This window comes from Somniosus microcephalus, chromosome 2 (assembly GCF_052327205.1).
Source record: "Somniosus microcephalus isolate GS21.2 chromosome 2, FLI_Smic_1.0, whole genome shotgun sequence".
Taxonomy (NCBI): Eukaryota; Metazoa; Chordata; class Chondrichthyes; order Squaliformes; family Somniosidae; genus Somniosus; species Somniosus microcephalus.
Window position 1 is genome coordinate 93,038,040 of NC_140988.1, and position 22,150 is coordinate 93,060,189.

Consider the following 22,150-nt stretch of genomic DNA (forward strand, 5'->3'; position numbering starts at 1 on the left):
TGTTAGTGCATTACGACAAGAAGGAGGAGCTGATAATGTCCTGCGATGCATCACCCTATGGAGTGGGGGCAGTGTTGGCCCACCGCATGTCAGATGGAGCGGAAAGGCCCATCGGGTTTGTTTCACGCACGCTCACAGCTGCGGAAAAGAACTATTCACAGCTTGATAAAGAGGGGTTGGCCATTATATTTGGAGTAAAGAAATTCCATAAGTACATATATGGGAGGAAGTTTGTAATCAGTACTGACCACAAGCCTCTTATTAGCTTACTGAATGAGATGAAAGCGGTGCTTCAAATGGCATCACAGAGAATAATGAGATGGGCAGTAATACTAAGAGCCTATGAATATGTGATCGCGTACAGAGCCGGCAAGGAAAACGGGAACGCGGATGCTCTCAGCCGCCTGCCCCTCTCAAAATCTCCTCGCAGTACTTCCCCTGAGGAGCACGTCCTGATGCTGGATCAGGAGATCAGTCCCCTGATGACTTCAGTGCAAATCCAGGGCTGGACAGCCAAAGACCCTGTTCTGTCAAGGGTCCGTGAGTATGTGTTGAAAGGCTGGCCAGATCACCGTGAGGGACCGGAGTTCGCGCCGTACAGACAGAGACAGCACGAGCTCAGTGTCCAAGATGGATGTGTGCTATGGGGAGCACGCATCATAGTCCCAGAGCGGGGACGCTCTACTTTGATGAAACAGTTGCATCAATCGCACCCAGGAATGACTAGAATGAAAGGACTGGCTAGGAGCTACCTGTGGTGGCCTAACTTGGATGCTGAAATTGAGTCAAAAGTAAAGTCATGCACTATATGTCAGGAACAGAGGAAAGCACCTGCCGGGGCACCACTCCATCCCTGGGAGTGGCCCAGCAAACCCTGGAGGAGAATTCACATAGACTATGCGGGACCTTTTATGGGCAAAATGTTTTTGGTGCTGGTTGACGCTCGCTCAAAGTGGATCGACGTTTATCCAGTGAGCTCTGCAACGACTGATGCCATACTGAATTGTCTCAGGAACAGCTTCAGCACGCATGGTATTCCAGAAATGATTGTATCCGACAATGCACAGTGTTTTGTTAGTGAAGGGAGCAAAGAATTCATGGTAAGGAATGGAATCACACATGTCACCTCGGCTCCATATCACCCAGCCTCAAATGGGTTAGCCGAGCGAGCCGTGCAGACTTTTAAGGAGCTCATGAGGAAGAGCTCAGGTGACACCCTGGAGACCAAGCTCAATAGAGCCTTGTTTAGTTATCATATAACACCCCAAGCTACCACGGGGCTTTCTCCGGCTGAGTTGATGATGGGGAGAAAGTTGCGGTGCACGTTAGACCTGATACACCCAGATCTCAAAAGCAAGGTTGAGACAAAACAAACAAACCAAAAAGCGTACCATGACAAACATACTAAAGCTCGCCATTTCGCCATAGGGGATTTGTGTACACCCGGAACTTCGGTTATGGACCTAAATGGATACCAGGACTAATCCAGGACATTACAGGACCTGTGTCGTACTCCATGTTACTAGGGGATGGTCGAGGGGTTTGTCGGCATGTGGATCAGCTTTTCAGCCGGCAGCAGGGGGAACTGCCTCAGATGGAACAAAGGGCAGTAGAGGAGGCTGTTCCAGGACCCAGCACAGCTTATAAGGTGCCAGTGGACACTGGTACTGCCAGGCCACAGCGGGACAGAGTAAAACCAACATCAGAGACTACTCCAATCTCAAGTGCGAATGAATCTGAGAATCCACCACAAGTGGAATTAAGACGTTCACAAAGGATTCGCAAGCAACCAGAAAGACTTATACAAACCTGTTAAATTAGTCAGGGGTTAACCATGGTTAGAACATACTGGTTAATTAAAACGTAGTACCTAGTAAGGGTTATTGTTTAAGAATTGCATACGGCAATCTTAAGGGGGGAGGAGTGTAGTAACCTGGGAGGTTATGAGTAACCTGATCCACCAGGCGGTGCTGTGGCAATTGCTCTCCTGAGTTAAGTCTGATCTGTACTGGTTGTACTCTTTGTTTTTGCTGCCTCATGGCAGAAGCTTTTATGTGCAAGTGTTGATTAAACCATGTTACGGAGTTAACCGGTGTCTGTCTCCATCTATGGCCACCTCAAGATACCACAGTCTGGAACAAGAGGAATTGAAGGAGGGCCAAATTATGACCATTCATCTGCAGGACATGGCTAACTATTTAGAATCCCATGCTAAAAAGATAAACCAAATTTTAAAGGAGAATCTGAATGCCCCTAGTGAGGCTGCACGAAATGATATTTGTGTAATGTATGGATCTTGGTTATCGGAACAAGCCCGTGAAAACCTGCAGCGCATTGCTGAGGGGAAACTTCCCTTGTGGGTGACTGATTGACACCTGAGGGTGATGTCCACGTACCAATTTACCATGAATATGTGCCAAGGGGGTTGGTGCAGGTGTATCCGGTGAAACATGAATGCCATTTGCAGGAACAGAACAACATCAACTTATTAAGGACTAGCTGAAGTGCCCGGCGGTGCCGAGGGTCTTTTGAGGGCATGTTGTTGTTGGAAGAGAGAGAGAGAGCGACTGGGGGGGGGGGGGGGGGGAAGAGAGAGCGCGACTGGGCGGGGGGGAAGAGAGAGAGCGACTGGGGGGGGAAGAGAGAGAGCGACTGGGGGGGAAGAGAGAGAGAGCGACTGGGGGGGAAGAGAGAGAGCGCGACTGGGGGGGGAAGAGAGAGTGCGACTGGGGGGGGAAGAGAGAGAGCGACTGGGGGGGAAGAGAGAGCGACTGGGGGGGAAGAGAGAGAGCGACTGGGGGGGGAAGAGAGAGAGCGACTGGGGGGGGAAGAGAGAGAGCTACTGGGGGGGAAGAGAGAGAGCGACTGGGGGGGAAGAGAGAGCGACTGGGGGGGAAGAGAGAGCGACTGGGGGGGAAGAGAGCGAGACTGGGGGGGAAGAGAGAGAGCGACTGGGGGGGAAGAGAGCGCGACTGGGGGGGAAGAGAGAGCGCGACTGGGGGGGGAGAGAGAGAGCGAGGGGGGGGTGAAGAGAGAGCGAGGGGGGGTGAAGAGAGAGAGCAACTGGGGGGGGAAGAGAGAGAGAGTGCGACTGGGGGGGAGCGAAGAGAGAGAGCGCGACGGGGGGGAAAGAGAGCGACTGGGGGGGAAGAGAGCGAGCGACTGGGGGGTGGTGGGGGGTGAAGAGAGCAAGCGACTGGGGTGGGGGGGGGAAGAGAGCGAGCGACTGGGGAAGGAGAGAGAGCGTGATTGGGGGGGGCGGGGACGGAGGGAGGTGATTGTGGGTGACCCAGGAGTGATATCACAGTTTCAGTGTATGAGTTGAATAGCAAAATAAAAGATACTATCTCAGTCATTTAGAGGTCAGTTTAGAAATCAACAGTGAACATTTATGCCAATAATAATGTAGAACAATAGAACATTTTACAAAATGGTGGAGTTACAACCAAAGACTGAGTGAATACTTGTTCTGGTAAAGTTTTGCAAACCCAATGGGTTTGGTATTATACAGTGATTTTAGAATCAATATAAAAGTATTCAACATTACACTGTTAAATGTGTTATCTTGTAGTAGGTATGCAGCCTCTCATGTCTTGTAGAGTGCTGTTGAGTTCTTCAAGTGCCCTCTTGTGGGTCTTTGTACACTCATCCCACACAATGACTTTAGACTTTGGAAGCAGATCAGCAGTTGCTGTGCTAATCTTACACACTAGGTGTTGTTGTCTATTCAGATCCAGAGGGACAGGAAAGTTTGAGTGGGCAGTGCGACCTCCTTCCAGAAGAGTTGCAGCAATTCCTGATGAGGCAACAGCGAGTGGAATGAATCCCTTAGAGCAAAGGATCGCCACAGAGGTGTCGTAGCCTTTTGGGGGGAGTAAGACAGAGCAGCTTCTGTGATCGTTGGATGCCGACGAATGTGATCCTGAAGGAGTGCTCTGTTGCTGCAAGCTTTTACAAAGCAGGCACAGAGATGGCTAGTGAGAGTTTTGAGGTAATTAAATGAGGTTCAGTCAGCAACCTGATGGGAGGAGTAGATGAAGGTGGGAGCACTCCGTTATTGGAGAGCCTGTGGATAGACAACATTGTCTGTTTTTCCTGACGGGGTTAAAATGAACAGATTCTTGGATGCACCAACTCTGGAACATGCCACGTACAACTGGCCATGTGAAAAGCAGGGCGTGAGTAAGTTGATGCCAGCAACCTTCAAAGTCTGCCCCTGGGCCTTGTTGTTGGACATAGCAAAAGAAATTTTCACAGGGAACTGTTGCCTTCTGAATTGAAAGTGTAAGTCAGTTGGTATCATAGGAATTGGAGGAAGGAGAACATCCTCCCCCCTGGCACAGCCTGACATGATGGTAGCCTCAATGCAATGATGCATGAGCTTTTTGACTGCCAGTCTGGTTCCATTACACAACTTTGGTGGAGATAAGTTTCTTAGGAGCATGATGGGGGTGCCTTCCTTCAGTACCAGTTTATGAGGAGGCGTTCCTGAAGGCTCCAATTTGTTGAGGAACTCAATGGGGTAATTTACCGCATCATCAATGTCACAAACAGTATCAATGCTTTTGTAAATGTGCTCTTGGCCAGGGAGTTTTTCAAGAAGGATCTTGTTTATCTCGTTGACAATATAATTCCTGGGTGCAAGTATTGACTGTTCACACAGCCAGTTGTGATCTTTGAAGTGATTCACGAGGTTTGGATACACGTTTGATATCAAGTCATCAACTGTTTTTACTTGAGTGCCAAAGTCTGGAGGAATTGTGATTTGTCGACTGCTGTCAATGGGCAACTTTCCTTCTCCCAATTGTAGTAGAAGTCGCGCAAACGATTCTGACATCTCATCACCATGCATATGAACACGCATGTTTGTCGTCAAATGGACTGTTTGCACATATGGCCACAGATGGGATTTCTTGAGACATGCATTGAGTTCATCCGCTGCTGTTCCTCTGGGGACAACTGGCAGGATTTGGCGGAAATCACCTGCCAGCAACAAGGTGATGCCACCCATCAGGATATCGTTGCCTCTCAGATCTTTAAGAGTTCTGTTGAGTGCTTCAAGTGCCCTCTTGTGTACACTCATCCCACACAATCAATCGAGACTTTTGAAGCATCTCAGCAGCACCAGTTCCTTTGCTAATGCGACACACTGGTTCTTCTTGTCTTGTCAGATCTAGAGGCAGCGCAAAGGTTGAGTGGGCAGTGCGACCTCCTTGCAGAAGAGTTGCAGAGATTCCTGATGAGGCAACAGCCAGTGCAATGAATCCCTTAGAGCGAACTGTGGCCAGCAAAAGATTGGTCAGGAATGTCTTTCCTGTTCCACCAGGGGCATCGAGGAAGATAATGCCAGGAGTGTTGTTTTGCACCATATCGAGGAGCAACCTGTAAGTCTGTTTCTGCTCTGGAAGCAATTTAGGCTCAGTGACTGTAACAAAGGAAGTCAGTTCCTCAACATTGTAGGTGGTTTCTCTGAGGACCTCTCTGCTGAGACCTGGAGAATCATTCCTATTGGGAGATGGAAGGTTCAACTGAGTCAGAGACTTGCCAGCCAATTTCAAAGTCTGGTCCTCCAAAAGGATCAATGCCTGATTGTACATCGGAGCAGTGTAGTTGAGTGCCATTGTGGGGTTGGCGCTGGCGTGTTGGCGTAAGATGTCTTCTGTGAGGCAGTCTTTGTGATCTGCCCACAATTGATTTGGGTTGGAAGGTGTGCAGAAGGCAATTATAAGGGCAAAGAGTTTCCGTAGGCGATTGGCGAGGTAACAGAGAGCAGCTTCTTTCATCGTCGCATCCCAATGACTGTCACCCTCAATGAGTCCTCTCATGTGGCAAGCTTCTTGAAAAGACTCACATAGATGGCCATCGACAGTCTTGAGATCATTAAATGATGTGGGGCCAGCAACCTGATGGAGGAGTAGACGAAGGTGAAAGCACTCGGTGTTGTTTGGATGCACCGTGTAGACTCTGCCAAGTGCATCTGATGAGTACACGCCTGTATGACCAGGAACTTCCTTCTGACCTGCTCCAGGGCACCGAGGCCGCCATGTTTTGTTTGTCTGCCATGTGTAGTACTTCGGCACCCGATGATAGAGAAGTGTCTTAGCAAAGTCATTCGTTTGGCACAACTGAAAGAATGCTGTAAGTTTTGTCTTTGGAGGTTGCTCGGCACGTTGGCTGGCATTTTCAGGTCGGAATAAAACCCTTTCTCCATTTTCCAAGTGAACATCCAATTTAGTGACAGTGGGGTAACGGTTGTGGATGTCAAATCCAAAAGTTCGCCAGGCTGCCTCATTGCTGCAGATGTAACGGCCCATCAAATGTGTGGTGATCTCATCATTTTGATTCTGCTGTCCAGCCGCTTCAAGATCAAAGACAGCCTGGTCACTGCCCTTATGGAGGTACTTGCACACATATTTGATAGACTTAACTGAGTGGCAGTACTCCACATTGATGTGACATTTGAAGAGCCTGGATAGGAGTGGACAGTAAGGAACAATCCAACGGTTGTCAACTTCAAATGTCTGTCTTTGCTGTGTTGTCTGAGTTGACGGACCAGGTTGACTCGAGTGGCTAGATTTTTTAGTTCGCATTCTTATCTCAGTGCTGAAACCTCCACTCTCTTTGCCCCTTCTCCTGTACAAAGGATAGCCATCATCCCCATGCTGAGTTTCTTCACGGAGTGGCTTTGGGTACCCTTTTGTACATGCATTGTTTTTCATGCAGGGAGAAAAAGGGTTGTGTCGCCCACAAGGACCGTGAATCATATGTTTTACAACAACATCAAACAGTTCTGGATCCTGGTCCTTATCGGGTAGCTCTGCAGAAATGAAGGAATCAACTTGATTGGGGCGAATCTTTGCCTGAAGCCAGAGTAACAGATGAACATGAGGAAGTCCTCTCTTCTGCCACTCAATGCTGTACATGTAGCAATTGTGTGCACTAAAAAGTTTGCCCGCAGTCAGCAGTTTGAGCAGTTTTTTAACTTTGAGGTTGAAGACCCGTGCTATGAGGTCATGCCTTTCAGTACCAGCTTTGGGTGGGAACTCCTGCCATTGGGGATTGCAAGTCATGGTGATGAAGAGGTCAGGTCTGCCATAGTTTCTGACATAGGTCATGGCATCTTGCGTGTGCTCATGCATGTACCTAGGACCTCCAACGAAGGTGGATGGTAGGATGACCAGTTGACCAATGTCCTCAGTGTTGCCATCATTGGCCACAGCATCTCGTAAGTGTATATAGTCTGTGATTCTCAAATGAGTTTGGTTATGCCGGAACCAATTAAGCCGCTCTCCTTCTATTTTCGCAAACATGTCAGTGAGGAACTGCTGCAGAAGTGGTCCACACTGAAGCAGGTGGTTTGAAGCAGTTTGTCGTTCCATCAGCCCGTATGAATAGAATTCCATGGCAGAAACCATCTTTTGCCTTTGGGCTGTAGGTGGCGCACCAGTTTCGGGGTCAACATGTGGGATCTTGTTATAGGCATCGTATCCATCTTCCCCATGGCAAAACAAAAGCGGGTATTGCAGAGGATCATATGACCTGTGAAGCTCAGAAATTCTTTTGAGTGGACCACCTCTCATATGCAAGACAATGTCCCGTTGTTCAAATTCTTGGCCCACAATGACAATGGCTACCTCATTGGTGGTCGGAGCATTGAAGCGTCGCTCATGTTCACCTGCAGGAGTCTTGTCAGCTTTGATGACAACTTTAAGTTCTTCATTTGTTGTTTCTTCGATGGCTGTTTTGAAAGTCTTAACATATGGGTTTTGGTCATGAAGCATCCGCTGTAACTCAAGCAAAGTTGTTTGCTTGATTTGGTGTTGTTGTGCGGGTAGAACAGCAGCTTCCCTGCGGTGATTGGCTTGCTCTTCGTCGTCACCCAAGAAGTAGATTTGCAGAAACTGAGGTCTTTCGTTTGGGAGAGGAAGTAGTGAGCCAACTGTATGGTACACCTGTCCATGAACTTTAAAAGTTGGGGAAAATCCTGATTCACGCACTCTGTTTGCACCAAAAGAGGTCATTGCAAAGCAGTTGTTGTACTTTCTGATGTGAGTGAGGAAATGTGTTGAAGCTGGATTTCGGCCGAACAGAAGTGAGTGTAGGGGTTCAGGCGGAGCTGTTAGTGTTGGAAGTTTAACCTTTCCTCCATTGCAGCATATCCCAGCAATTTCTCCTTCCCACTTCAGAGCGCCACAGTGACGGCAAATGACGCTCATGTTGCCAATGATGACTGTGTGGTCTGCTTCATAATCGATGGGTGTATAGGAGAAGGCTGCTTCGACCCAATGATTCCAAATGTCAGGTGTGGCAATAGCCCTGCGTCTACTATCGGATTGGCGACGTGCCTGACTTTGCTGAGGAGTCTCGGAGGCTCTGGCTTGGGTATGGGCCGCCCGATCAGAATGTTGACGTGCCTGACTCTGCTGAGGAGTCTCGGAGGCTCTGGCTCGGGCATGGGCCGCCCGATTAGTAGCTTGACGTGCCTGACTCTGCCGAGGAGTCTCGGAGGCAGTGGCTTCGGCATGTCTTTGTCTGTCAGCAGTAGGGCATCCCTCAGAATGTTCAGAAGTGTCAGCTGATCTAGCAGCAGCATGTCTGGCCTGATCAGCGTGAAGGCGAGCCTGTCTCTGCTGCTCAGTTTCAGCAGCTCTCTGTTCCTTTTTCCGGGAAGCATCGGAAGGTTTGCGTCCAAGTCTTGAACGTTTTCTTGGGGGCATTCTGTTATGAAAAAAGAAAAAATAAGTTTTCTATATAGAAATGAGAGGGGGGGGGACAGGGAGAGGGGGCAGGGAGAGAGGGGGGGCAGGGAGAGAGGGGGGGCAGGGAGAGAGGGGGGAGGGAGAGAGGGGGGGCAGGGAGAGAGGGAGGGGCAGGGGGAGAGGGGGGCAGGGAGAGAGGGAGGGGAAGGGGGAAAGGGGGGGCAGGGAGAGGGGGGGGCAGGGAGAGAGGGGGGAGGGAGGCAGGGAGAGAAAGCGGGGAGAGGGGAGTGGGAGTCAGGGAGAGGAGGATCGGGGGGGTCAGGGAGGGGGAGGAGGGAGAGGGAGGAGGGGAGGAGTGTTTTGAGAGGGTCAGGGAAACGGGGAAAAAATGTTTTTTTTAAAAATGGGTGTTAAGAAAATGGGAGATTATTTTGAATGTTTTTTTAAGTTTTTAAAAAGGTGCCACGGAGAATTTTATGAAAAGAGAAAATAATTTTTTTTTTTAAAAACGGGTGTTAAGAAGATGGGAGGCGATGTGGAATGTGTTTTTAAGTTTTTGAAAAGCTGCCACGGAGAACGAAAACATGGAGAATGAAAACACCAAATGTTTTTTTTATATTTAAAAACGGGTGTTAAGAAGATGGGAGGCTATTTTGAAAGTTTTTTAAAGTTTTTAAAAACCTGCCATGCAGAAGGAACACGCAGTGTTTGTGGAAAAAAAGGAAATTTTTTTTTCTATACGGGTGTTAAGAAGATGGGAGGCCATCTTGAAAGTTTTTAAAAGCTGCCACGGAGAATGAAAACACGGAGAATGAAAACACCAAATGTTTTTTTATATTTAAAAACGGGTGTTAAGAAGATGGGAGGCTATTTTGAAAGTTTTTAAAAACCTGCCACGGAGAAGGAACGCGCAGTGTTTGTGAAAAAAAGGAAAAAAAATGTTTTAAATTTTTTTCTAAACAGGTGTTAAGAAGATGGGAGGCCATCTTGAAAGTTTTTAAAAAGCTGCCACGGAGAACGAAAACACGGAGAATGAAAGCACCAATTTTTTTTTATATTTAAAAACGGGTGTTAAGAAGATGGGAGGCCATCTTGAAAGTTTTTTAAAGTTTTTAAAAAGCTGCCACGGAGAACGAACGCGCATGTAGTCTTTGTGGAAAAAAAGCAAAAAAAAATATTTTTAATGTTTTTTAAAATGGGTGTTAAGAAGATGGGAGGCTATTTTGAATGTTTTTTTAAGTTTTTAAAAAGCTGCCACGGAGAGAGAACGTGCATTCTTGCTGAAAAGACCAAAAGTTTTATTTTTAAACGGCTGTTAAGAAGGGACACCATCTTCATTGTGTTTTAACGTTTTACACATTTAAAAAAAAAAAGAATCGCTCCTAACAAAAGAACAGAAATTTAACTCACTTCTCAATTCTCCAAGTGACTCATGTGTACTCAGGCCAGTGTCCGTCTCTTTGTTGATGAAAGAAGGCTAAGCTAATGTATTTATAGTCTCTGAAGGATTAGGCCCCACCCAGACAATAAACACAAAGAAGGTGAGAATAAAGATGGCGGCCACTCACCTCAGTTCAGAACGATAAGGCCCGCCCACACACGCACTGATTGGTGGATCGTCATGTGACCGAAGCATAGGATTGGTCAATCGTCCTGTCACTCGACTGTAGGAGGGCCCGGCCGCACATGCGACGAACCCGCCCCCGCCACGCATTGATTGGTCGACCATCGGGTTGGTCGACCGTACGATTGGTCGACCTCAATGTCACTCTATGGTAATGAGTGGATAATGAGCGGAATGTTGAAGGTTTTTCGGATACCGCGGGCGCGATTTTAGCCCGGCCGAAGCGTAAATACGCTTAAGACCGTTTTGGAAAGGTAAGCTTTCTTTCGACGTAACGCACGGGTTGGTATGCCCTGTAACTTTCGAGCGCATAGCCGGACAGACGCACACCCGAGGACAGACAGAAGGACAGACAGACAGAAAGAAGCATCCGTTTATATATATATAGATAGATGGTATTGTATTATCCCATTCTGCACGAAAAGGCAACCCCAAATTCTCTATTCCGCATGGAGAATATAGGAATACGCCAGGGAGACCACGCAGTATGTGACCCAGGTGGATGGGACCACATGGGTGGCCCCAGATCTCACCGGGTGCGCTCAAGCTCAGGATACATTCATCTGCCCCTATGACGTGGTAGAACACACAGCCCCTGTGTGCGGATTTGATTGGGATGGTGTAGAATGGAACTGCACCATGAGAGTAGTTATAGGAAAGCCTTTCCCCGTACGATCTGCGTACCGAGGAAAGGTGAGTATTGTGTCATCACCATACACCGGGAATACCAGTGTGCTAACAACCTGACTTGTCCCATTGCGGCAGGAACTTTTTGCTTTACCCCAGTCCAACCTGTAAGACTTGGGGCGCGGGTTTAATTAAGCAGTTAATCCCATAGGCAAGCAGATATCGCTGTAGAAGATAAATTAAAAGAGCAATTACACCAGTATGTGACTCGATTCGGCTATGACATTCCACCTCTACCAGAACACCTGGTAGAGTTAATGCAACGTGTTAGTCAGTCTCAAAAGCACTTTTATACCCTGGTCCAGTAAAACCGGAATCTGCGCAAAGAAATATCTAAGATTGGGGATGATTCGTCTTGGTGGGATATTGGTATAAATATCGAGGTTCACCCCTGGATAAGAATTACCTCCCATATTTTAGTTGTTGTTCAGTTGGTGATTGTGTTATACTTATTGATAATAACTTGTCGAGTCAACGATGCTGCAAGCAGCAAGCATTGGTCAAGCTGTTACAGAAGATCCGGAAAGAAGAGGACAACGACGACATATATACGTGTCTGTGACCTTCAATTCAGGGTGGATATTGTACCACTGTCAGGGTAAACTTGACTGAACCTCCATTTGACTGAATCTAAAAGTGACCAAATGTACCGACAAGCTTTGAGGGCAAGAGACTGCTTGGCTAAAACATTTGTAAAATAAGTGATGTGTTGGTACTTTTCCTTCAAAGATAAGATCTTGAAAATTCTGTGAGAACCATGAGTCAACAACCCTGCAGATGTGAAAAACAACGGGGGGAAAAATTCGGTTCATATGCGCCTCCCGTTAGCGCCCTAAGAGGGGCGCAAAGCAACTAGCGCCTGGGCGCAGCGCCTTTAACGCCTCCCGCGAAATTAAGCGGGAGGTTAGCGGCGGCGGTAACCGTTAGCGCCCCGTGGCACTGCGCTGCCGGTGATGACATCATCACCGTGCGCAGCACCTCGCTTGCGATCTTCGGTAGCGCCCCCTGACTTACCACCAGACGTTATTTCTGACAGGGTCAGGGGGGCCTACCTGTGGCCGGGACGGTGCAAATTAAAGGGAAGGTGGCGGGTGGCCATTTTTGTTGCTGGCCGCCTGCCAGCACCCGCCCGCTTTGCCGTCCCCAGCCTTCTGTGCAGCCCCCCCGCAGGGTGCCGGCTGCGCTCCGTGAGCCTGGCACTTCTCTTGAGTGCTGGGCTCTTTTGCCAGCACTCCGATCCCTGGTGGCCCAGCTGGACTCCGGGTCGCGCTGCACAAGGCACCTCCCCTTTAACATGGGGAGGAAGACTTGCAGTACCATGGCACGACGGCTGCAGAGCGTGGCGCTGCGGTACGTAGCGCCGCGCAGTGCCCCAAGAGGGAGGCGGGGCACTTCCAGTAGCACTCCGCCTCCTGCTTGGGGTGCTACCAGTGAATTTCGGGTGCGGGGGTTTCAACTTTTTCGGGGCGCGAAGTTAGTGCCCCAAAGGGGGCGCGACTCAATTTTTACCCCAATGACTCTCTCCAATCCTTGGATGTCTTGCCTTGTCACTAAGCGTCAAAACAGATAGGAAGAGAGAGAGAGGAAAACGTGAATGCTGTGGGCGAGTTGCCAAGTTTTGGGGTATAAGTATTATTGGACACTGACATTCAGGACTATAGTCGATGGTGACCTGGTCAGTTGCCAGTTAAAGTTAGTCATATGTCTAGTCATCGTTGGATTGACCTCTCACCTGGTGAATAGTACGTATGTGGTTTTACTTATAATCACCTGAGCTTAAAGTAAATGATTTTAGATGCTTGCTTGTAATAAGTACAAGAATTGAGTACAGTTTGTATTCTGGTAATTACATAAGAACATAAGAAGTAGGAGCAGGAGTTGGGCCTGCTCCGCCATTCAACAGGATCATGGCTGATCCAAATCTAGACTCACGTCCACTTCCCTGCCCTCTCCCCGTAACCCCTAATTCCCTTATCTGCTAGGAAACTGTCTATCTCCATTTTAAATTTATTTAATGTTGCAGCTTCCACAGCTCTCTGGGGTAGAAAATTCCATAGATTTACTACCCTCTGAGTGAAGGAGTTACTTGTTGATTTTTAAGTAAAAGAAGTTTCACAGCTTCACTGGGTTTTGTGTTGTCTGTTCCACAGGTCTGAACTCTAAACTGTCAGACAATCAAAACGTCTTACAGTGCCAATTTAATGTAAACAACTATTGTTTTCTTACTGATTATGATTTTATTGGTGTAAATTGCTGTTAATTTGGACAAAGTTATACATTTCTCAAAATGCTTAGTGCGGCTGATTTTCCTCTGGTTTGTGCTGCAAATGTGTCTATATTGGGGTGCAATACATTGCTGTTTGTGAGACCTTTCTGTATGCAAATGAGCTGCCGCATTTCCTGTTACAAGAGTGTCCACGCTTCAAAAGTACTTCATTGGCTGTAAAGTGCTTTGGGATGTCCTGAGGTTGTGAAAGACACAGTATAAATGCAAATTCTTTCTTTCCTCTCAGCTGGTGCAGGTACCTGGTGTGCACCCACCATATGCCAAACAACTGAACCTGGAAATACGGGTGGGTTCAGGTGCGTCTCGGCAGATCGTACTTTCAGTGTGCGCTGCTTCAATTGTGTTTGGGCGCAGGAAGACAGAAGAACATCTACCCCATTGTCTTCAGATGCTTTTTGATGATTTCTTTTTTCCTTTCAACTTTCTCCCCTCTTCTAAAGATTCTGACTCTGGCCAGATTTTGAAACCATGGGCAATTTCTGCTGTGATCATTATTCATCCGAGAGCCCAGACAGCGTGGCTGGAATTTTCTGTATCTGGGCAGGTCGGGCACAGGCGGTCGCCGTGGCGGGTCACGACCCCGTTCTTCATAACACGCCGCTCCTGAGATAGACTTTCCGTTAATGGGGTCTATTAAGGCCGCCCTGCGCTTTACCCAGCCCTATTAAATGGTGCGGGTCTGATGACGTCAGCGATGACAAGTTTTCAGCCGGGATATTTAAAAGAGCTATGGCCACATTACATTTGAAGGTTCATCTAGGAGTGTGCAAGCAGCACACTGCACAATTGGACTGCTGGAAAGAGTGCCAAATATAACTGCACTGAGACAGAGGGCTGCACCCAGGTTCACAAACGACTCCATCCATATGCTTTCGGAGGGAGTGAGGGCACACTTCTAATGGGTGGAAGAGACCTCCCCAGGAGACAAAGAGCCTGGCTCTAAATTGCAGAGGAGGTGAACAGCAGGGATGTTGTCAGGAGAACCTGGGTGCAGTACCACAAACGTTTCAGTGATCTCATTAGATCAGGAAAGGTGAGTGCAAAGCCACACTCAACTTCATCCTGCTGTGCCTCTCATCATATCCCCATCACTCTGCCTTCCCAACCCTACTCCTGCACATCCTTACTCACACCAACATACCTTGCATGTCCACCCATCACTCCCTCTCTATCTACATTATCACATCCCCATCTGACTAGTCACCCTTCACACTCACCCTCATCCTAATGCAATCATACCATCACACAAGGAGGCCACTTGGCATTGCCACCCCATTCCATCATAGTCACCCTCTAAAGATGTAACCCATTCAATCCTTACACTCATTCCATCACTCTCACTCAACCTTCTCTTCTTTCCCTCATTGCAGGAAAAGAGAGCCCACAATAACAGAAGAGGGAGAGAACTGGAGGTAGCCCTCCATCATTTGAAGGGATATTTACTAGTCCTAGCCCCTTTAGGGCTACCCCAGATCAGGTGTATTTCTCAGACGTTCACTTTCAACTAAAGTTAGAGGTAGCCGAATCCTAAAGAAGCTTAATTGGGTCTAAAGGTCCGGGCTATCTCTCCCTAAAGGAAAGGAACAACCCGAGAATGTTACTGTCCTCCAGATAGCGCTTTTAATAAGTTTAGCTAGACTGTAATGTCCCGGATATTATGAGGGTCCAGAAAACTCCCTCAGAATTTTGTAACTCTTCACCAAAGAGTGTACAGAGATTGAGTTCGCGAGTTATTGATACAGAAGACTTATGTGAGACAATTCTAAAAATATATAGAGATTTATTAAAAGAACCAACATGCAATTTACAGTTGGTGAATCAGTCAATCGCAATGTTAACAGATCTAAAAAGAGAAAAAAATACTATCTTATTATTAACAGAGAATCTTACTTTTAAATCTTAACTTCGCTACAGTATTACAGTTCTTAAAGTTTTCTATACAGGATATCCATCAATATCAAATACCTTTGATCCCCAAGGTACAAAGAGTTGGAGACCACAGAGCCGCCTCTGTAGCCAAGAATTGCTTTGCCCGATTAAAGCGAGTCAGATATCCCATTTGAGAGTTCAATATTGATGCGCTATCAATAACTCAAAAGACTGAGATTAAGCGAGTAACTAACAGGCTTTTATTAACAAGAGAATGAAGGTGTGCCTCAAGTGGTCAACCGGTCCAGAATACAGAGGGACTGTGGAGCAGTCACCTTTATACCTGGACTCGTGGGAGGAGTCAGCCGAGACATGTACAGGCATGTACACAGTGGAATACAAACAGTGGTTTACCACATTCACCCCTTGTTTAAAATTGAGTCCGGCGGGGTGAAGTGGATTAAAAGTTAGTGTATTGGACTCTCTCCGGAGGTCTTGTCTGCCGCTGTGATCGATGTGGCGACGGCAGGGGTAGTGAAGCTTCCGGCGTCGAGTCCCGCGTAGGCTGGGGCACTGGTGTGTAGTCCTCGTAGGTGTCGAGCGGGTCGCGGGGCCCAGGCCTGCCGTCTGCTGGGGCTGGATATCGGATCGTGGGGGGGTGTGGTAGTGGGTTACTGCGGCCCCCGAGGGTGCGAGGTCTCGTATGGAGACTGTGTCCTCCCGCCCGTCCGGGTACGCAATGTAAGCATACTGGGGGTTGGCGTGGAGGAGGTCAACCCTCTCGACCAGGGGGTCTGTTTTATGGGTCCTCATGTGTCTTCTCAGTAGGACCGGCCCTGGGGACGTCAGCCATGGCGGTAGCGATGTCCCCGATGTGGACTTCCTTGGGAAGACAAACATTTTCTCATGAGGGGTGGCGTTAGTGGCAGTGCAGAGCAGTGACCGAATAGAGTGGAGCGCATCGGGGAGCACATCCTGCCAGCGGGAGGTCGGAAGGCCCCTAGACTTTAAGGCTAGCAGGGCGGCCTTCCAAACTGTCGCATTCTCTCTTTCCACCTGTCCGTTCCCCCGGGGGTTGTAACTGGTGGTCCTGCTTGTGGCAATACCCCTAGCGAGCAGGTACTGACGGAGTTCGTCGCTCATAAACGATGAGCCCCGGTCGCTATGGATATAGCTGGGGAAACCGAACAGGGTGAAGAGGTCGTTCAGACATTTAATGACCGTGGCACTGGTCATGTCCGGGCAGGGGATGGCGAACGGGAAACGGGAGTACTCATCAATAATGTTGAGGAAGTACACATTGCGGTCGGAGGAGGGGAGAGGCCCTTTAAAATCAACGCTCAGGCGCTCGAAGGGGCGAGTGGCTTTTATCAGGTGAGCCCTGTCTGGTCTATAAAAGTGCGGTTTGCACTCAGCGCAGACTTGGCAGTTCCTGGTCATGGTCCTGACCTCCTCAATGGAGTAAGGCAGGTTGCGGGCCTTGATGAAGTGGAAGAACCTGGTGACCCCCAGGTGGCAGAGGTCATTGTGGAGGGCCCGCAGTTTATCGATCTGCGCGCTGGCGCAGGTGCCACGCGATAGAGTATCCGGGGGTTCATTGAGCTTCCCGGGCCGGTACAAGATCTCATAATTGTAGGTGGAAAGTTCGATTCTCCACCTCAAGATCTTGCTGTTTTTGATTTTGCCCCTCTGCTTGTTGTTAAACATAAAAGCAACTGAACGCTGGTCAGTGAGCAGGGTAAATCGTTTTCCGGCCAGGTAGTGCCTCCAATGACGCACAGCCTCCACAATAGCCTGGGCCTCCTTCTCAACAGCGGAGTGTCTGGTCTCCGGGCCCTGGAGGGTTTGTGAAAAGAAGGCCACGGGTCTCCCCGCCTGATTGAGGGTAGCGGCCAGGGCAAAGTCGGATGCGTCGCTTTCCACCTGGAAGGGGATGGATTCGTCCACTGCGTGCATGGTGGCTTTGGCAATGTCTTCCTTGATACGGTGGAAGGCCAAGCGGGCCTCTGCCGTCACGGGAAAAGAGGTGGACTTGATCAGCGGACGGGCCTTGTCCACATAGTAGGGGACCCACTGGGCGTAATAAGAGGAAAAACCCTAGGCACCTCTTCAGGGCCTTGAGGCAGTGGGGCAGTGGGAGTTCCATAAGGGGACGCATCCGGTCGGGGTCGGGACCGATGACTCCGTGTTCCACAACACAGCCAAGGATGGCGAGGCGGGTTGTGTGGAATATGCACTTCTCCTTGTTATACGTCAGGTTGAGGAGTTTGGCGGTGCAGAGGAATTTTTCGAGGTTTGCGTCATGGTCCTGCAAGTCATGGCCGCAGATGGTCACATTGTCCAGATATGAGAAAGTGGCCTGCAACGCATTTTGATCGACCATCCGGTCCATCTCCCTTTGGAAGACGGAGACCCCGTTGGTGACGCCAAAGGGAACCCTAAGGAAGTGATAGAGGCGGCCGTTTGCCTCAAAGGCAGTATACTGGCGGTCCTCAGGGCAGATAGGGAGCTGGTGGTACGCTGATTTCAGGTCAATGGTCGAGAAGACGCGGTACTGCGCGATCTGGTTGACCATATCAGCTATGCGGGGGAGTGGGTAAGCGTCCAGCAGGGTGTAGCGATTTATTGTCTGGCTGTAGTCGATGACCAGGCACTGTTTCTCGCCGGTCTTAACGACCACAACCTGGGCTCGCCAGGGGCTGGTGCTGCCCTCAATAATCCCTTCCTTCAGGAGCCGCTCCACTTCGGTTTTAATGAAAACCCTGTCCCCGGCACTGTATCGCCTGTTCTTTGTGGTGATGGGCTTACAGTCGAGGGTGAGGTTAGCAAACAGTGGGGGGGGGGGTGACTCTGAGTGTGGAGAGGTTGCACCTGGTGCGCGGTGGGCAATTTGGAAGCTGCTGGCTGCGGACTGTGAGTGGGGGGAGGGGTCCACCGTACGCCATCGTAACACTTTTAAGGTGGCACTGAAAATCTAACCCCAGTAGAACGGCAGCGCAGAGGTGGGGCAGGACCAGAAGTTTAAAATTATCGTACACAGTCCCGTCTACTACGAGTGTCACCACGCAGTAGCCGCCAATGTCCGCCGACTGGGACTCGGAGGCCATAGAAATCCGCTGGTGCGCAGGCAGGACTGGGAGAGAGCAACGCCGCACCGTGTCGGGGTGGATGAAGCTCTCCGTGCTCCCAGAGTCAAAAAGGCAGATTGTTTCGTGACCATTTACCTTAATGTCCATTGTGGACCGGGTCAGCTGGTGCGGTCTTGCTTGGTCCAGCGTAACGGAGGCCAGCGTAGGGGTCGGTGTGTTGCTGCGGGTATCAGATGAGGCGGTGTTGGGGGCCTGCTGCGTCCCGGCTGTCGTCCAAGATGGCGGCGTCCATGATCCCCATGTGGCTGGAGGCGTCCAAAATGGCTGCTGTTCCGGTGGTTCGCACATGGCTGGGGAGGCCCAAGATGGCGGCCCGCACGGCCCACACGCGGCGCTGCTGGGGTTCGGGGTGGCTTTGGCCCTGCAGATGCTGGCGTAGTGTCCCTTCTTCCCGCAGCCCGAGCAGATCGCATTTTTCGCCGGGCAGCGCGCTCTGGGGTGTTTGGCCTGGCCACAGAAGTAGCATTTCTGGCCTTGGGGCACTGCTGTCTGGCCTTGGGACACTGCTGCGGTAGTTGGGCCATTGCTGGGATGCGGCTGGGGTGGCACGGCGCTATGAGACGGTCCTACCGTGCCCCAGGCTGTCGTTCCCCGCGGCGTCCACGGTGCAGAGGAGTAGGCATCCATGCCCCGGTAGGCTGCGTCCAATGATAGTGCGAGTTCAGAGGCCTTGTTGAGGTCGAGGTCACTCTGCTCCAACAATCGCTGTCGGGTGTAATTGGACCTGTGGCCCGCTACAAAAGCGTCCCGGATAAATTCCTCTGTGTACACGGCGGCCTTTACATCCTTACAACCACAGGCCCGGCCAAGCACAGACAGTGCCTGAAGGTATTCCTCGGTCGATTCCCCAGGTTGTTGTTTACGACTCCCCAGAAGGTGCCTGGCGTACACTTCGTTCACTGGGCGCGTGTACTGGTCCTTGAGGAGCTTGATAGCATCCGCGTACGAGGTCGCGTCCTGGATGACCGAGTACACTCGGTGGTTCACTTTGGAGGTCAGGACATCCAGTTTGTCCTCGTCCGATTTGACCGTTGCAGCGGAGGCGATCAGGAATTTTTCAAAGCACCTCAGCCAGTGAGTAAACTTGGTGGATGCGTCCGACTCCCGATGGTGTAAGTCTAGGCATGCTGGTGTGAGGATCTTCTCCATTATAAAAATCTTGTTAATAAAATTGATGCGCTATCAATAACTCAAAAGACTGAGATTAAGCGAGTAACTAACAGGCTTTTATTAACAAGAGAATGAAGGTGTGCCTCGAGTGGTCGACCAGTCCAGAATACAGAGGGACTGTGGAGCAGTCACCTTTATACCTGGACTCATGGGAGGAGTCAGCCGAGGCATGTACACAGTGGAATACAAACAGTGGTTTACCACAAATATTTATACCCTTTTTCAGTGGTATTTCCTTTAAAGTTTCTGCTGACCCAAGTTAATTATCCCTATACATCTTTCTGCTGACCTCTGCAATTCTTACTGTTACATCAGCTTGTAATATTCCAGAATCTTGTCTCATCTCCAGGAGTTCTGAGTTTACCACATAGAATGGTGTGAAGGGCAAGTGTTTCTTATTTTATGTCATCTTTACGAGGGCAGATGTTCCTTATCTTATGTGCCATCTTTACGAAGTTTAAATTAGAACACCTCATCCAGGGTGAACCATTGTTTTGGTTCCCAAAGGTCAGCCTGTCAGAGCCATGCACCTTCTGTTTCAATAAGGTTATTTATTCAGGGTCAACAACGGTCTTATCTCAATAGCCAGAATTCTTTCATAGCTATTTCATAGTTAGGTTTCTAAAATTCCAAATCCAGTTTGTCATGTTTTAATAAGGCCAGAATTCTTTCATAAGATAGTGTATTTTTCTGAATCGGTTATATGGCTTGTTCATTCACACATTGGCCACCCTAACATCAGCAGAGGAGGCTGCCTTCAAAGTGTCTGGAGTCGCCGAGCAGCTTGAGGTGGGAGACAGGGAGAGGGGGACATCTCAGCAACCTGGTAACAGAGTTACACATCATACAGTTATGGGGACTGATGTCAGCAGCCAGTGAATGTTCATCATGTGCATAATGGTATCTGTACCCATTCTTCATATGAGGGCAGCACGGTGGCATAGTGGTTAGCACTGTTGCCTCACAGCGCCAGGGACCCGGGTTCGAATCCGGCCTCGGGCGACTGTCTGTGTGGAGTTTGCACATTCTCCCCGTGTTTGCGTGGGTTTCCTCCGGGTGCTCCGGTTTCCTCCCACAGTCCAAAGATGTGCGGGTTAGGTTGATTGGCTATGATAAATTGACCCTTAGTGTTAGGGGGATTAAATACGTGGGGTTACGGGGATCGGGTGGGATATGTGTCGGTGCAGGCTCGATGGGCCGAAATGGCCTCTATCTGCACTGTGGGGTTTCTGTGATTCTGTGATTTCTGTGACATATCTAACTCATCTCTTTATTCTCCCACATTCCCCCACTGTCCAGGAGGAGGAGGAAGAGGAAGACAACTCCTCAGAGGTGCCTCAAGCCTCTGAAGACGCAGCGTCACCAGATATAAGCGCACCCAGCACCAGCGCAAAGACGCACACCTCGGTGAGTCCCACGCGAGATAGAGTAGTGTTGTCACCTGGTGTGCCACAAGTCACAATTGAGCAAGAACAGATGGTGGAGACAGGGACAGTAGTGGAAACTCCTCACCAGAGGGCGCAGGACACTCCCAGCTCTGCTCAGCTGCATGCAGACACTGAGCCTCGGGGGCCATCAAGAAGGAAGGTGTTCTTGGAGGTGCAGCAAGAAGTGCAGGAGGCTTTGACAGGTTTTGAGTCCGCGATGTCTGCAAATGTCCAGAGAATGGAGGAGTCCATCTCCAACATGAGCACCACCATGTTGCAGGCGATGGCGACTGTTGGCTCGCCCATGGACAGGATGGCCACCTGCATGGAGCAGCTAATGCACCACTCAGAGGAGCACATACGATCTATGGAGAGTAGATGGCTATCAATGGAGAATAGACAGCAGAGGCTCATAGATGTCCTCTCTAGGAGGGATGTCAGCGTAGAAGTGGGTCCTCATGGCCCCACTGCTGTGCAGCAAGGTGCTCTCCAGCTCTTTGCTAGCAGGGAAGTGCGGATAGCCCATGAGAGGGATGATGGTGAGAGGGGACATGGAAGTGGGGGCTCCTCTCAAAGTGCTCACACTTCTCTCCCTTTCCACCCACCCACCCACCCACCGCTCCCCCCCCCCCCCCCAGTCAGAGCCCCAGATGCCTCCTCAGATTGCGATGGTCGCGTCTGCCCCTGCAGAATCGCAGGAGGAGCAGAATTTGGCGGGGCCATCACAGGCTCCAAATCCCAGAGGACACCCGCCAAAAGTATCTATGCAGTCACAGCAGGGAAGGGAGCAGGCTACCTTTTCCTCTGCTGAAACCACAGGGGTAGCGCCTCATAGAAGCACGCATAAGAGAAAGATGAAACACAAGTAGAGTCACAAGGGTAGCCACTTGGGTGTTTTAATAAATGTTTCTGTAAAGTTTCTGTTACTGTGATGTCACAGATAAAAATCTTTATTTTCACCACATGGACAAATTTGGAAGTGGCTTAGTGAGTTGCAGTGAATGGAGAGACATAACGTTACCTCCAGCAATTGTGATTAGTGTGAAAAGAATGGCTTAGTCATTGTAGGGATGCTTTATGGTGTTGCAGTGGGGTGGTGCCAACCTGGCACAGCAAGTGGTAGCCATATGGGTGTAATGCATAAAGTTAAGTAAATCTGGCCATGACGGCCTCCTGGGCAGCAATGTGCTCGGATGCTGGTAGGATCTGGACCGTAGGCTCCTCCAGCTCCTGCTCCT

The 22,150-nt window shown here is 49.6% G+C and overlaps 1 pseudogene; it reads left to right on the forward strand.

The window, feature by feature from the left end:
• The first annotated feature begins 3,904 nt into the window (after positions 1-3,904).
• Positions 3,905-21,358, forward strand: LOC147122806 (uncharacterized; annotated as a pseudogene).
• Positions 21,359-22,150: the final 792 nt, after the last annotated feature.